Source organism: Camelus ferus, chromosome 33 (genome assembly GCF_009834535.1).
Source record: "Camelus ferus isolate YT-003-E chromosome 33, BCGSAC_Cfer_1.0, whole genome shotgun sequence".
Classification (NCBI taxonomy): Eukaryota; Metazoa; Chordata; class Mammalia; order Artiodactyla; family Camelidae; genus Camelus; species Camelus ferus.
This window is the reverse complement of record NC_045728.1, coordinates 14,229,067-14,244,021: the sequence shown is the minus strand read 5'-3', so window position 1 is coordinate 14,244,021 and position 14,955 is coordinate 14,229,067. Positions and strand designations below refer to the sequence as shown.

Below are 14,955 nucleotides of genomic sequence, written 5' to 3'. Positions count from 1 at the left end.
GAAAATTCCAGACTTTTTTCTCCTCTCGCTCCTTTTCATAGCTGGACAGGGTTCATGGCCTTTTCGTTCATCAAAATGATAGCACCGTTTTTGGAGCGCAGACAGCCTTACCCTGAAGGAAAACTCCCTCCAGTGGACAGGTTTCATGAAAATTAAAGGAGAGCAGGAAAATACACAGCCTCCAACGTAGAAAAGTCACTGTTTTATTTGCTTGTGAGATGGCATTGAAATCACCTTGTGGAAGAGTCACTTTAAGCCGGCTAAATCTGCTTAGAGGCTCTTGGGAGACCAGGGCTGGGGGGGCGGGGGCTCTTAAAAAAATTAATTAAAAAAATAACCCCAGCCATCCAACTTGGACTTTGGAGGAGAACAATCTGAAGACAGAGGCATCTCACAAAACTAATTGTGTTGGCAAAGCAAGTAGTTTCTTCTCAATGGATTTGATTCTGGGATGCTCGTTTACTGCAGAAGAAGAATAAAAGAACAGTTTCATATCGAGCTGCTTCAGGAGTAATTCAAAGCTGGGTAGCGTTCCAGCATTTCAAGATATATTGTCTCTTTCAGGCAAAACACGCTGAAGGCCAACTGTTGATCTGTGTCTACCACTTTGCTAATGAACTGATAACATGGTACTCTGCTCCCTGGGATAAATTAAATGACTACTTTACCGAGTGAAAACTAGTACGATTCTGCTGTCCGTGAGCACGGACGACTGGGGAAGACAATCACATCCTAAACCAGATGAACGGTGTAGCTAGAAGCTGGTAGCTGATGAAACACAGACTCTCACACCATCCGGTGTGGTGGTCACTGGTCCCAAAGTTGGCTGGAGCCTGGGATGATGGGATGGGAATGGATGACTGTAATTCACATATAGAGCTATCTACAGTTCTCAAACCACAAGCTGTTCATAACTCAAACAAAAGGTTTATGTGATTAAAAGTCAAAACACGTATTAAAATACTTGGAAAACCACAAAAGACAGTACAACTATTAGGTACCGTTATTACTATAAAGACTTAAGGGAACTTGGGTTTCTTCCTTGCCCCAGAAGAGGTCTTGGTAGCCAGACCATTTATTACACACACTGCAGCGGCCTCTGGTGAGCCCTCACTCCGTAAGACAATATAATGTTGCCTTTTTCTAACCAAATGAAAAGAAATTTAGGATTTCACAGCTATGGAGATGGCTGACTCTGCTGTGGTCACTTCTGCTTAACTCAGACTTCTCAATTCTCCTAAGTTCTGAGCATATTAGCGATGCAGATTGTTTAAAATATTTGCTGTTCCTAACTGCTCCTCTACAAAGTGCTTTAAATTGAATTTCCTTAGAACCTCAACCTGAAGTCTCAGTGGAGAAGGCATGTGTATCTCCCTTATTTTTTATACCCTGCTTCTTTTTTTTTTTTCAGTTTAGTCAAGAATAAATTTTATTTTCAACTTGATGTATTTAATTTATGGTGTTTGGTCAGCATGCAAAAGGAAAATAAAATCATTTTTTAATGTAAATTAATTTTCATTTTGTTATTCAGATTGATCATCATGTGTCACTATTTCATTCTGGTAAAAATACCTCATATTTGTATGTCTGCAAATCATTGCACATTTAGGAATATATATATATATATATATATATATATATTCTTAAAATCTAAATCACATTTCTTACATATATTTTAAAAAGCCTGCATATAGCTTGATATTAGGAAGAATAGTGTTTTTTTAACGATTTTTTAAAAATTGAAATGTAGTTAATTTACAATGTTGTGTTAGTTTCAGGTGTATAGCAAAATTTTATATATATTTTATTTTATATATATATATAAAATTTTGCTATATATATATATATATATATATTCTTTTCCATTATAGGTTATTATAAGATACTGAATATAGTTCCCTGTGCTATACAGTAGGTCCTTGTTGTTTATCTATTTTATATATAATAATGCATATCTGCTAATCCCAGACTCCTAATTTATCCCTCCCGCACTACCCCTTGCTTTCCCCTTTGGTAACCATAAGTTTGTTTTCTGTGTCTGAGTCTATTTCTGTTTTGTAAATAAGTTCATTTGTATCATTTTTTAGATGCCACATAGAAGTGATATCCTATGATATTTGTCTTTGACTTACTTCACTTAACATGATAATCTCTAGGCCCATCCATGTTGCTGCAAATGATATTATTTCATTCTTTTTTATGGCTGAGTAATATTCTATTGCTTATACCCTGCTTTTAAGCACCCAATTTAGTATCATTTTCCCCTTTGATAAGAGATACCATTATTGAACTTGGGTCATTTTTTTTGCTTCAACTCACTAAATGCTGATTTTTTTTCTTTACATTTACCTCCAGGGTGTTAAAAGATTAACGATTCATGTAAGATATTTAAAATCACAAGGCTATATATAACATGTAACAATAATTACTACAGAGAAGAAAGGGGAAATGATTGCTTTTTTCCATGGCTGGATGCAAAAGAAATTACTTCTTTTTTAAAGTGTTCATTATTATTTTGACTTTTTTTTAACATCAAGAAAACTCCCCACTATTTCTGGAGGGGGCATTAATATAATTACCTGTATAATAACAATACCTAATACACTTTTAAAATGTTTTCTATGTGCCCGGCTCTATGCTTTATTTTTTATTATCTTATTTTAATCCTCCCAACAATCCTACGTGGCTCAATACCTTATTATCATCCCCATTATACAGACGGGGAAACTGAGATTCAGAGAGGTTAAATAAGTGGCTGGAAACAGTATCCAAGCCTCCGTCTAACTCTGGTGCTATTCATAATTATATAATACTAGTGAAGCTTTATCTTACGATGCTGAAAGAACGGTGGGGAAGAATCTACTGTATCTCATTTATATGATTCAGGAATAAAACTAAAATAATACTCTCAGCAGATAAGGCATCGGAAGCCTATCAGCAATCAGCATGTTCCAATATGTGACAGTGGTAAAATTAGCTCTATGACCAGAGTCTGAACACTGGGCCTTTAGTACAGAGAGAGAGGATGTCTGTTCTGCCGAATGATCCTGACTCAAAAGGCAGTTCAACTCCAACCTCAGGCATGCAGTCTCTGCTTCAAGGGCATTCATTAGTATTGACAATCTATGTGACTGAAATTTGGCTGTAATAGCCGTCTCTCTCTCGACATCTCCTCGTTCATTTTTCCTGCCAACAAGAGCCATTGAAAACCTTCCAAATTTAAAGCTTAGAGCCGACAGGACAAGCAAGGAAGGATATCAGTTGGAACACATCAGATACGGACTCAGAGTGAATGTCAGCTTCAACTGACATTACTGCGGAAACAGAAAATGGGGAACCGGGAGGGGAGAGGTGTTTCACATTCTTATTCTAGGGTGTTCCGAGTGTGTGTAATGTGGTTTGTTCAAGAAACAGCTGTAAATCCATGATAATCATCATGCTGAATAATGTGGCAACATTCAACTTACATCTCCTACCAGAAAGCCCAGTAGCTTTGGAGTATTTTATGAAATGACAATTTCTTAGGTGGAAAATTGGGTTCTGCGACTAAGGCTCTTGTTGGTGAGTTATTCCCTCTCTCACCCGTCAGTCACAAAGCAAGTGGTGGTTTTTTATCCTCTGGGCTGTTGAGTTGCTGGTCTGAGCTAAGTTCTGGGAAGAAATATATGCATCAGAAAGCTCCTCGTAAGCCAGGGTTTGATGAAAGAATTGCATATGGAAGGTGGCCAGAGGAGATTCTAGATTCCCCTTTCCTGATGGCCGAGTCCCCAGTGCAAAGCCTGCATCAGTCAGGTACGCACTGAACTATCCGAAGAGGTGCCCTTATGAAAATAACTTGGTTAGTTGCTGATTAATCATCATTGAAATTAGAGATGAGTGGTAAGGACATTACTTGTGCCTTATTTTCAGTCGTTAAGAGGGCATCTAAGGGAAATGAGACCGTAAGACTTGGAAATCAGGAATTTGTGCTGCAATTCTGAGCTTACTGGTGGTGAAACCGGGCAAAACTCTGAATCTGTTTTTGTATTTTAAAAAGGGTAAATGGTTATCTCTCTTCTGGGGTTATCCTGAGAATCAAGTGAGGAAATGCAATGTAACAGTATTTTCTCAGCTCCAAAAATGCTAATAAGGGCTAGGATCTCCTCCTCCAAGTCTCCCATTAGTATCCTCACTATTTACATGCAGCTTGTCTGTATTACCAGAAACTTCTACCGTGCTTCCACAGTCTGCTGGAATTTTCTTTTTCCTCATTTTTCACGCCCAATTTCAGAGCTTTAGCTATTATTCTTTTCATCCTAAGGGTAACTAAAAAAGCACAGTGTAAATTAAAACATCTTCATCACTTTCGTTAAATTGCAAACTAAACATCATTGTAAGTATGACAAGTATAAGGTGAATATAGCAGCTGTAGGCAGAGGCGTGGACATCTGAAATTAGGTTCAATCTACAGCATTCAAAACATGACTTATTTTCTGGTTTCCCTCCTTTTAATTAGATTGGCATAAGTGGTTCAGGGAACAATCTCCACGTTCTAAGGCTGCGAGGAATCACGTCAGCAGGGTGAGGTGAGCCATGTAAGCCACAGCATCCTCTCCGGGAAACCTCGACAGGCAGCACCTCGGATGCCCAGCTATCAAATACAATGTTCCACCAAACTGAGCTTTCATATCACGGCCTCTCTCCCTGAAGGCCCAAATTAAAACGAAATGAAGTGAAACAAAAACAATTTCCACAGAGCTTGCTGACTTCCCACTTTCTTTGTCCAATCCTGCTGCGTACGAAAGGGCCTGTGAGTCAGTGCTGTAGGTAGACTGTGTGGCCCTTTTCTAAACAATCCCAACCTGTGTCCTCGCTGCTTCCCTCCAATGCTGGCTGTCACTTCGGGAAGGTAATGCCGTCTTTTATTGCTAAGACCTTTCCTGTTTACTAATCCAGGATGTTTGAGGTCTCTGGAATCCTAACCTTCACTGAAGGGTGTGTCCTGTTGAAGGGGCAAACCCCACAAAGGGACCAGCAAGATCTCCCAGGCAGGGTCATTGCCTTCCCGCTTTTGTGCCTCTGTAGAACAGCTTGCTTCCAGGAAAATGAAACTTACCCCTAAAATTACATTGGTTCCTAAAAACTCACTCTTGATTGGTCCATTTCTAACACCTCATTTGCATTTATCTCTAAAATTCCATTGGTTCCTGAAAGTTCACTCCTAATTGGTCCATTTCTGACACCTCATTTGCATATGATGCAAACTTAATTGAAACCTAAAACCCTATAAAAGCCTGTGTAAACCTACAGATGGGGTCCAGAGCTTGGAGTGTTAACCCCTCTGGGCCTGCTGGAGTAATAAACCTGAGTTCTCCAACCCTCCGAGTGTCACCTGGTCTCTCAACGGGATTCATGTTTCTGTAACACTGTGGCATGAAGTGGGTGTAATTTCCCTCTTCATTTGACACAGGACGAAAGAAAAGTGCGCAGACAAAACTTAACTAATAATGATATTTGGCTTAGTTTGACAATTATTCTTTGACACTAATAGATATTCTTCAGTAAAAATATACCTTTGAATGCAGGAAGCAAATCAGTAACAAGTTGACAGACACTAGTTTATCCTTGACATTAATGTCTAATATTATTATTATTTGAGCAAACCCACCCATTACTAAGCTATGTATAAAAGCAGGAAAACTGACCGCGGAGGACCCTGCAGGATCCAGCTATGAGTCCTTAGCTGTCTCTGATGCCGCCCCATGTTCCTAGACTTCTGGCTCATGACCCATTGTAATTCGCTTAGTCTCGGCACTTATCACAGATAGTTCTCTGATCATTCGTTCACAGAGTTGTTTCCTTTTTCTTCTTTTTTAAAAATTTTGATCTAGGTTCAAATGCTAGCACTGCCAGTTATTGGCTAAACCTTGGAAAAGTTACTGAAGCTCGCTAAGCCTCAGGTTTTACACATGTAAAATGGATGTAAAATTACCTCTCTTACCAAGTTATTCTCAGTACCAAATGGGACGATCAGTGTATCTGTACTGCATGAACGTCGACACAGAGGTTGTGTGCCCCTGCTACTTACTAATATTATTATGATTATTTTAGCTCCTTGAGAACAGTCATACTATCTTCTTCATCTTTGTATTCCCAAAGCATAATTCAGTGTCAGTTTATAGAGCAAGAATTCAATAAATGCTTGTTCAATGGAGTTACTAAATGAAGAGCTGTTTGAAGACTGTCACACTTAGGTACCCTCATTTTTGGAGACAAGAAGTCTCTTAACATCAAACCATATTAAGTTGTACCCATATCCCACATAAAATATAATTGTGAATTAAAAGTGTCAAGAATTTTCATAATTGCATTTGAAATGGTTAATTCCAATTGTATGTTGTATTCTGAAGCCTATCATTTTCCTGTCCATGGCTCAAACATTTTCACAAGGCTCTTGAAAAGAAATAGGACCTAGTCCTGTGCCTACAGTGGTCCATGGAGCAAACAGCCCTGCTTCAAGAAGTTCCTGATGTGGTGCGGGAGACAGACACAGGTAAGTCCAAGGACACAAGGTGGTAACACTTTTTCAGTCACAAGTACGCCAGTGCACTCTGAGAACAAGGAGGAGGCAGGAACAACTCAGTCGGGGTCGGGGTGTGGATTCCAGAGAGGAGGAAGAGGAGGAATTTGAAAGAAGGATCATGGCGTGTTTAGAACCAAGGAAAGAGTGTGATATGCTTGGAAGAGTGCCAGGGAGGGATGCTTTCTAGAAAGGTCGTTAGGTCCTGATATTGAAGGACACTGTATGCCAGGCCAGGGAATTTGCACTTTATCTTGTAATTAATAGGGAGCCACTAAGTGATTTTAATCCAGGGAGTGATATGATCACACCTGTGTTTTGAAAGATACTGTCTGTGTGGAGAGGGAGGGGAGACTGGAGGTGGGAAAGGGCTGGAGCCAAGAAGATCAGTTAAGAGACTTTAGCTACCAAGTACTCCTTGCTGATAAGAGCCAGGTAAGGGAATCCGGGGTGGGGAGCTGCACGGCAGGGCTCTGGGTGGGAGGAGGGAGAGTGCGGAGGAGTGGGGAGCACTTCCAGGTGAAGCACATCAAACGGCTTTCAGTTCTGTAAAGGGGGCCCTGGGTGCCCCTCAGTCCTCTCTGCTCAACCCCAGTCAGTGTCTAGTGGCCCAAGACCAGCAAAGAACTCACTTCAAAAAGAGTTGGAAGGCAGATCACAATACACTCTCATCCCTGCTGTTGTTTGCCACTGAGATGGGTTTCCTTCCGTAGCACTCACTTGTACCAAAAATATAATCAGAAAACCTGGGTGTCCTCCCACCCCTACCCCCACTCCGACTAGAGCCTTGCTATTCAGTGCAGTCGACCGGTAGTTTCAGAAATCCCTGGGAGATTTTAAAATGCAGAATCTCAAATCACACCAGACCGAATGAGTCAGAAACCGTATTTTAACAAGAGACTCGGATCATCCATATGTGCATTAGGGTTGGAGAAGCTCTGGTCTTGAGTACAGTCATTCGATTATGAACATAAACAGAAGACCGATGGCTTCAGCAAGGAAGATCACAGAAAGAAGTGTCTTCCTGCACAAATGCTTTCAAGGAAACTGGTCAATCAGTGAGTCATGGGATGAAGAAGAGCATGAACCTCCATCACCAAGTGAAGCCTGTCTCCTGGGAGAAACAGGGCTTCAATGACTTCTCCATATGTAAAAGCTGACTTTTAAAAATTCAAGTTTGCACGATGACAAATTGATACGGATCATTCACGAAGTCAATAGGAACTAGAATCTCAGATTTTCCTCAAGTTTCACAGAACCACCATGACATAAATGAAAAATCCTCTCCCAAAGCAGCCACTGGCTGCAACCAAAACACATAGATTATTCTGCCTTCAGCCATCACTCCCACACTTAGTGGGTTTGTTGGTCCGCACGCTGCACCCTGGTTAATTTTTATTTCTTCGGTTTTATCGTTACTGTATGTTTTATGCTTGTGTGCTCTGAGCTGGTGAAGACAAAACAAGAAATAGGGAAATAAAGCACGTGGTCCAAGATGGAAACCAAACGGAGGCTGGTGAGATTTGTTATGAAAATGATGAACTTCAACTATCTGATCTGAAGGGAGGGGGACAAAAGCTACACTCTCCGTTACAGCGAGCTTTTTCACTCTGTGTCCAGTACATGAAATTTGCTGCAAAAAACACAGGTAATGAGATAAAGAGAAATTTCAGGGAAATAATAAGAGTGTTAAGCTGAAGGCAGAAAGAAGCAGGCTCAGAAGGACCCTCGTAGGATGCTCAGGGGAAGAAAATGTAAACAGGAGTTTCACTTTTACACGGCCTCTTAATGAACATCCATGGACCAGCCTGGACCGTGGGCCTTGTTTTCGGCTGCCGGAGTGATTATTCCTTGCCTTCTGGATGCAGGCTAACAGCATCCTGAGCAGCTGCTCACACGAGGAAATGCCACTGACCTTGAAAGCAAAGAAGCAAAGGTTTCACCCAAGCTGAGGTTCTTTCCTGTCACTTGGAAACTTTATATACCTAGAATTTCAACCATTGCGTGAGTGTCCCAATAAACATTTATAATTTTGGAGGGGTTTGGGGGGGAAGAGAGGGTGGACCGGCTCAATAGTCATTGTGCTGACCTAGTGTCTGTTCCTTAACGTACGGTAACTGGTTTGCCCTTCATTCCTCTAACAAATGTGTTCTTACACGAAAGCTTTCAGCATCTTTATCCCTGGCAAACCCAGCTGACTTTCCTGCCATGGAAGCAGATCTCTGAATGGTTTTCTGCTGGCTTACCAAAGTGCAGTTTCAGAGAGAATAATGTTCTGAATTTTGGTCTCTTAAAAAAGTCGTTAGGTTTACGGGCAGTCAGGCTTGTCACATTTAGAGTGTGAATTACGTACTTCATGGAAACTCAGTTAAACCCCCACAGTTGTGCACAGCCATCATTTTGGCAGAGAAAAGACCAACAATTGGGGAACTTTATTACTACTACTTTTCGTGGATAAGATGCCAAAAGCAACCCTCCCAACATTATAAGGGAGTTTTTCCTTTTTAAAAAAGTTTTTTTTTTAATAAAGAAAAAGAAAAAAGAAAACCTCTAATGGGCTACTTGCTGCTCTATTCAGTTTTCAGAGTTGTCCATTTTCGAGTGGCTGCCAGCACCAGGGACTCTTTGCAGCACCTTGTACTTGGGATATAATAAAAACATGAAATGATTAAAAATACTGTGAGTGTTACGGCAGAAGGGGCTATATATTCTGGGCCCTAAGGAAGGCCGTTTCTTTGCAGAATCAGACAGACTCCATTTATGTTATTAAATTGTAGCACTATTCACTGTCCAAGCTGGAAGCTTCTCGACTTGTCAAAAGCACTAATATGTCCAAAAGCACACATTAGGACGGTGACCTTTAGAACTGTCTTGCGATTCAGAGGGAGAATAGGAATTATATATCCAGTCCTATGACATTGCTTATATATCAAAAATGTTTTATCTGTCAAAAAATGTTTCTTTTTCCTACTAATTCCTCTATGAGTCAAAAAAAAAAAGTCTGAGGACTATGGAATTTGTAAGCAAAATACGTTATTAATATACAAGGTAGAACTAAACAATATTAATAATAATAAACCACCAATTAAATGCTGCTTCTTTGAAGCCTAGCTCTGTGCCAGCCACTGTGTTGGTTGTTCTGCCACACCTGTGGGTCTCAACTTTTTTTGGCATGCACCAGAATCACCTGGAGGGCTTGTGTGCTGGGCCCTAACTTTGGGGTTTTAATTTGGCACGTCTGGGGTGGGGCCCAAGGATCTGCATTCTGAGTAAATTCCCAGGTGATGTTGATATCCAGGGGACACACTTTGAGAACTGGCACACATAATCTTATTGAATCGTTCACTGTGCCCATTTCATAGATGAGAAAACTGAGGCTCAGAGAGCGGCTCTACCAATTAATTGCTCTATACATTTAGGCAAGAAACTTAACTTTGAGGGTGACCATTCCCATTAGGACTTTTCCCATGGCCAAATCTTGTCCTTTCCATCTAAATGTCCCCCTTGACTTGATCTGAGTGTTAATCCGTGTCCCTTTTCTACTGCCCATTACTGGTAGCATATCAGCTCAGATTTATGATCTGCCAGCAGTGTTGTGATTAGATGTCATCCCTGTCTTTCTATGATTCCGATATTGATAGATAAAATTCTGTGGTGATGCATCGCTTGCCCTTTCAAAGGTTACTGCCAGCAGATGCTAGGAATCAATACAGTTCTTATCTGTCACAAACCACAAGAAAAGCATGGTAAACAAGGCTCAATGAAAGGCCCGTGAACAGGTCAAAGAGAGAACTCCCGCATGCACCATGTCACCAGTTTTGTTCCCCTACCTAATCCAGAACCTGGCTTTGGATCTCCACTGTCTGTTAAAGACTTGAGCCGTTTAACTCAGAAGCAGTCCCTGGGTCCAGCGCCATCCCTGGTGACCCTTGTCACAGACCCTGGGAGCTGAGGGCAAAAATTTTAACACACTACCAAGATCAGTAGGATATTTGGGTTCTTTGGAGGCAAGGGCTAGATATATCTAAAGACATATGGTAGGTTCACAAACTTTCTTTTCTCTATCCATCTTTCAATAGAAAGAGTCTTTGTCTGGGTGAAAATGAAGATAAAAAGCCCAATGTTTAAATTTTTTAGATGCTGGTAGCTCAACATATTAAGAAAACCGAATGGTAGTTATAGACGCTCTGGAAACATTTTGTGTGTTGGGACCTCTACATGACTACTTTTAAGAATTAATACCCTTCTCAAAAATTTAACTTTTATTCTAATTATAAAAATTTTATATACTTATGGGAGACAAAGGAAAATAAAAAAAGTATAAACAAAAAAAATCCCACAACTCTGAGATAATTATTACTAATATTTTAGTGTATTCTTTTCGTTTCCAAAATAGGTGTGTGTGTGTGTGTGTGTGTGTGTGTATAAAATTCTTAATTATCGTATTATGGTACATCATATAAGTATACCAGAAAAGTCATTTAGACATCCTGCTCTTGTTATATATTTGGAGGGTGTCTAAGTTTTATGATTCTAACAAATGCTGCAATGAAAATGCTTTTGCATATATATTTGTCCTGATTTCAGCATATATCAATAGTATCTTTTTAACATCAAAAGTTTCATGCACTCCAATATATTTTTACTATTCAATTTTTTAAAAATTCACAGAAGCACCTACATACTCTATGTTACATATTTTTTTGTTGCTAAATATAACTCAAAATAATACCGATTCCAACCCAAAAGGATCTGAGGACCCTTCGACCCCACACAAAAAGTCTGTAAGCAACCCTCACGATCTGAGGCACACAAAAAAACCTTACAGTACTATTCTTACTTTTAAGGCATTCAGACTCTAAGAAGATGAAATCAGCTTCACAATTTAGGTCATACGTATGTCACTCCTAGAGCAGATACCGATCCCACTTTAAATGAAAGACTAAACAATGGGTTTACTCATATTCAAAGAGGGTTCAGGGAGCCCTTATGGTCTTTCACAACTGAGTTAAGTGCCACTTCTATGGGCTCCCATAAGTGCCCCACGTGTCCGATTTCAGCACGTGTTTAAACCTCCACAGGCCCCACTAAGCAGTGACACTAACAGAATCAAGTGATGACCACGTGTTTCCTTTGAACAAGGCACCATACTAAGCTCTGCAGAGGAAGAGCATGTGCGTATCTTTTACAGCATCACATCCTCGGGACTCCATACAGTGTCCGGTAGCAGAAATTTGTCGAGTGAATGAATGAATAAACGAGAGAATAAAAGATGATTCATTTGATCGTTCCTATATTTTAAGTTTCTGTGCCCTTCAAGTGTCTATTTTTTTTTTAACATTTTACTTAGAAATGCTTTAAGACTTAAAAGAACAGTTGCAAAAAATAGTACAGAGTTCTCATAAACTCCTCATCTAGCGTCCCCTAATCTGAACATCTTAACTTAAACGTGGCACAATTACCAAAACTAAGAAATTAACACTGTGCAGTTACCACTGCATCACCTCAACAGTGTGGAGGGTACTGGTCAGTTATTTTGTAGAATGTCCTTCCATTTAAGTTTTTTTTTGGGGGGGGGGTTGTGGGGGAAGTAATTAGGTTGGTTTGTTTGTTCATTAATGGAGGTACTGGGGATTGAACCCAGGACCTCGAGCATGCTATGCAACCACTGGGCTATACCCTCCCCCTCCTCCATATGGGTTTGACTGATGCTTTTCCATAAAGGAATTGAGATATTGCAGCTGGGGAATGACTATTACAGACATCACGTGCCTTTTTCCTCATATCATATCAGAGTCAGCATGATAGTTTCCACTGGTGATGTTAACCTTGGTTACCTGGTTAAGGTGACGTATGCCAGCTTTCACCTCTGGAAAATGGCCACTTCTCCCTTTCTATTTGTTAGGACTGGAATCACTAAAGTCCAGCCCACATTCCTGGGGAGAGGAATTCAAAAGAATCTGTGGACACGTGTGTATGTTCAAATCACCAGTACGATTAATAAATATTTGGTGGGGAGACACTTTGAGGCTATGCAACTTCCCTGTTTTCTTCTTCAACCTTTGCTCATTAATTTCACAGTCATTGGCGGATCCTGCCTGTAGCAATCGCTGCTCTGGTGTTCAAGTGCTAATTTTTGATTTCTCCCACTCCTTTAATTGAAGTTCTTGTGCGTAAGAAGAGTTTTCCCTTTTCTCTTAATTATTCATTTATTTATTTACTCAGTCATTTATTTATATTAGTATGGACTCAAATGGATGCTTATTCTGTTCTTTGGTTTTAACCCCATACTAGTGTGATTAATATTATTGTTCAAATTGTTCCGCCTTGGCCACTGGGCGCTCTTTCCATTACAGCCAGCCTAACAGAGTTAGGGAGGACTTAAAACTAAGTTACTGGGAACCAGTGGAAACTGACAAACCATGAGAAGGCTAGAACAGAAAAAGCATCAGTTGAACAACATTTTGGAAACAGATGTTAGAAAAAGATAAAAGAGAGGAAGAGCACACTGCTTTAAAATAAGGATGATAGCAAGAGATCGGGGAATCTGCTGTATTCCTGTGTTTATACAGACCTCTTCTAATTTCGGTGCGACTGACCGTTTACATTCTTACAAGGCACCTGGGTGGTTAAGGGCCCAGAAATGAGAGAAGGAAGATGAGATGGTGAGTCAAATTCTCAGAGACTCGGATGCTGCCTGCAGAATGCAGCCTCCACCCCCATATGTTTAAATACTACTCAATTAGGATACAACATTCATTTTTTATTAATGCTCTTCTGAGACAATGGCTCTTTTATCTGTGTTTTATCTTCCAGCTACATTAAGACCAAGGACACTCTCACATAAGATCTAAAGGAGGGGACCCTGATGAATTGGGAGTTTAAAATACAAATGGCACTTCCTTTGTCTGTCTTGACTTGTTTTATTAACATCTGAAGGTTGATTTATAGCAGATTAGCGGGGCAGGAGAGGACTGTTTGTCCAATCACTTTACTTAACACACAATTAGAAAAAACAAACATTCAAAAATGACTCCCGTTCTACGGGCTAATAGATGGCACATTTGGTTCTAAAATAGTCACCTCCATCCCTGTCACCTATTGCAGTGACCAAGGACAGGTGTGCCCTAGCTCAAGACCACGAGAAAAGCTGATCAGAGTGCTGGTTTAGGAGACCTAACTGTCCCGCAAACACAGTGAAAGCTCCTGTCCAAGGATACTTGTGGTCATGGTGAAGTCAGCGGGACCGAGGCTCAAATCCTGTTTCCCCTCCTGAAGCTCTGTGACCTTGAATAAGTTATTTCACTCAGTCTCCACTTTGTCATCCACAAAAATGGAACGATTAAGAACCGTCACGGGAGACCGATGTGAATATTAAATGGGAGGACGACTATGTCCAGGGCCTGCCATGATAAAGGTTCAGTAAACACCAGAGATTGTATGATAATGATGATTTCTCTTACTAGCCTCAGTTCCATGCCTAAAAAAACCGAGGCTAAGCTACAAGTGGGGTGACCTTGGCTACCGAACGGGAATGCCATGGAGGAGTAAGCAAATGGTTGCAGCTCTCCATCGCTCAGGAAGGAAATGGATACTTGTAAACCATTGTATTCACAGTGAAAAGCCAGCCAGCATTAGGAAAAATGCACGGCATTCAGTAGACTGTTTGCACTTGAAGTAGACTAGACTGCCTCTTCTTTATCTGGACAACAATGTCCTGCCGGTTTTTAAAACTGAGGAATCCTAATATCCTCCTGTTTTTAGGAATTCAATGCCAATACTGAAATTTCATCTTTTCTCATAAGAAAAAGAGATCTTTAAAAAAAATTTTTTTTAAATGGAGGCATGGGGGATTAAACCCAGAACCTCATGTCTGCTAAGCATGTGCTCTACCACTGAGCTATACCCCCATCCTCTCATAAGAAAAAGAAAAAGTGATTCTAACCTCCATGTGGGAAGGAAGCTGCATGTTTTGTTCACGGCTCCTTCTCCAGCACCTAGGACAGTGCCTGGGGCTCTTACTTTCCCGGGCCTCTCTGTCTACCAAATCTGGGCACAGTGGCTGGTACATTCCCTCTATTATACGTATTTTAGTTCCTACAGTTTCATCATCTCCTCACAGTAGCCACTGAGCCGCTTCTCTCCATAAGGAAAGGAAAACACTCTTCTGTATGTATTTCTTACGTTCTTACGTGCCCCGGCACTCCTCCCTCAGAAAACTATGGAAGAGATTTCGTCATCTCCACCGTTGACTCTCCCTCCCCGGGTCATAAGCACAAGTGCTCCGCCTAGAGTACAGCTTGTCTTATCAGATGTATTTGGGGCCAGCAGTTCATTGATCAATCAAACACATGACATGGTGGAGGAACGCGCAGAGAAAAATACATGCTTTTAAT

The 14,955-nt window shown here is 40.6% G+C and overlaps 1 protein-coding gene and 1 long non-coding RNA gene across 5 annotated transcripts in view; one reads left to right on the top strand and one right to left on the bottom strand.

Moving 5' to 3' along the window:
• Positions 1 to 14,955, bottom strand: part of CADM1 (cell adhesion molecule 1) — a 315,991-nt gene that overhangs the window by 74,642 nt on the left and 226,394 nt on the right. The gene's annotated exons all lie outside the window — the stretch shown is intronic.
• On the top strand, positions 4,056 to 13,068 carry LOC116661176. The gene is made up of 3 exons (XR_004316959.1): positions 4,056 to 4,224; positions 4,936 to 4,938; positions 13,056 to 13,068. It is a non-coding gene; the product is annotated as an uncharacterized LOC116661176 (long non-coding RNA).